We start from the raw sequence: 2,201 nt of genomic DNA, 5'->3' as shown, positions 1-2,201 counted from the left end.
TTTGTGTGAACTAAATTATCTAAGTCAAATGTCTTTTGCTTTAAATAGCTAGACTTGGGAATTCCCTGGCTGTCCAGTGCTTAGGACATTAGGCTTCCATTGCAGGAGGCACAGATTTAATCTATGCTCCAAGAACTAAGATCCTGCATATTACACCATCAAAAAAAAAAGGTAAATAAAGTTAAATACTAATTTTTAAAATAAATAATTCTACATATGCTGCTGCTAAGTCGCTTCAGTCGTGTCCGACTCTGTGCGACCCCATAGACAGCAGCCCACCAGGCTCCCCGTCCCTGGGATTCTCCAGGCAAGAACACTGGAGTGGGTTGCCATTTCCTTCTCCAATGCATGAAAGTAAAAAATGAAAGTGAAGTTGCTTAGTCATATCCGACTCAGCGACTCCATGGACTGCAGCCTACCAGGCTCCTCTGTCCATGGGATTTTCCAGGCAAGAGTACTGGAGTGGGGTGCCATTGCCTTCTCTGATATGCAGAGTACATCATATGAAATGCCCAGGGGTATGAAGCACAAGCTGGAATCAAGATGTAGTGTCGTTGCTGGTAACATAAACCAGGACATCAGAGGAGTTCCTGCCATCGATATATCGGTTCGGTTCAGTTCAGGTCAGTTCAGTCATTCAGTCATGTCCGACTCTTTGCGACTCCAAGAATAGCACCATGCCAGGCCTCCCTGTCCATACCAACTCCCGGAGTTCACTCAGACTCACATCCATCGAGTCAGTGATGCCATCCAGCCATCTCATCCTCTGTCGTCCCCTTCTCCTCCTGCCCCCAATCCCTCCCAGCATGAGAGACTTTTCCAATGAGTCACCTCTTCACATGAGGTGGCCAAAGTATTGGAGTTTCAGCTTCAGCATCATTCCCGCCAAAGAAATCCCAGGGCTGATCTTCCGAATGGACTGGTTGGATCTTCTTGCAGTCCAAGGGACTCTCAAGAGTCTTCTCCAACACCACAGTTCAAAAGCATCAATTCTTCAGTGCTCAGCTTTCTTCACAGTCCAACTCTCACATCCATACATGAACACTGGAAAAACCATAGCCTTGACTAGACAGACCTTTGTTGGCAAAGTAACATCTCTGCTTTTCAATATGCCATCTAAGTTGGTCATAACTTTTCTTCCAAGGAGTAAGCGTCTTTTAATTTCATGGCTGCAATCACCATCTGCAGTGATTTGAGAGCCAAAAAAAATAAAGTCTGACACTTTTTGTTTCCCTATCTATTTCCCATGAAGTGATGGGACCAGATGCCATGATCTTTGTTTTCTGAATGTTGAGGTTTAAGCCAACTTTTTCACTCTCTTCTTTCACTTTCATCAAGAGGCTTTTTAGTTCCTCTTCACTTTCTGCCATAAGGGTGGTGTCATCTGCATATCTGAGGTTATTGATATTTCGGTAGCAGTTCCAAACACAGCTAATCAAGTAACCCTTAAAAGCCAAGATAATGCTGGTAAACAGAAGAATAACGAGGACCGAACAGGTGGAATTCACTGACATGGTATCATCTTTGTAAGGAAAATCAGGAGGCAGCTGTTGTATGTATTCCTGGATGGAGTTTGGATAAACAGGTATGGTGACCACAACCAAGGTGTTCAGGGAAAAATCAAAGATCTGATAGCAGAAGAATGGGATGATCCAGGCTGTGTATTGCTTGTATGCTCTGTACGTAACCATGGCACAGATAAGGATCATGAGAACAGAAATCACGATGGCAATGCACATGTTGGCATCATCCATGAACTCAAAGTCACCCCCGAGGTCAGAACTTGAAAAGTGGTGATAATCTGGATCAGCCAGGGCACTCAACAGAATCAGCAGTACCGCGGCATTGAGGATCAGGTACCAGACACCGAGCAGGGTGATGCAATGTAGTCTGTATGTGTCCATCCCAGTGTCCCAATTTATCCTTCCCCCTCTGTTTGTTTTCTACATCTGTAATTGTATTTCCTTTTTGTAGATAAATTTATCTGTTCTCTTTTTTTAGTTTCACATATAGCTGATATCATATATTTGTCTTCCTTTGTCTGACACTTAACCTATTTGTTTTTAAATAATTAGAGACTATTGTATTGTATTGAGTTGTATTATATTGTATTGACGTCTTCTTCAACAGTTGTGGGGTTTTTTAAATTTTTCTTTGATTTATAATGTATTTTCTTTCATGGATTTTGATATTCTACTAGC

The 2,201-nt window shown here is 42.4% G+C and overlaps 1 pseudogene; it reads right to left on the bottom strand.

Annotated features, from left to right (window-relative positions):
- Window positions 1-538: 538 nt before the first annotated feature.
- LOC138089951 (lysosomal-associated transmembrane protein 4B pseudogene) lies at window positions 539-1,904 on the bottom strand (annotated as a pseudogene).
- Window positions 1,905-2,201: the final 297 nt, after the last annotated feature.

The sequence above is a fragment of the Capricornis sumatraensis genome, chromosome 13, assembly GCF_032405125.1.
Source record: "Capricornis sumatraensis isolate serow.1 chromosome 13, serow.2, whole genome shotgun sequence".
NCBI classification, from domain to species: domain Eukaryota; kingdom Metazoa; phylum Chordata; class Mammalia; order Artiodactyla; family Bovidae; genus Capricornis; species Capricornis sumatraensis.
The sequence above is the reverse complement of the archived record's forward strand: the minus strand, read 5'-3'. Positions and strand labels throughout refer to the sequence as shown.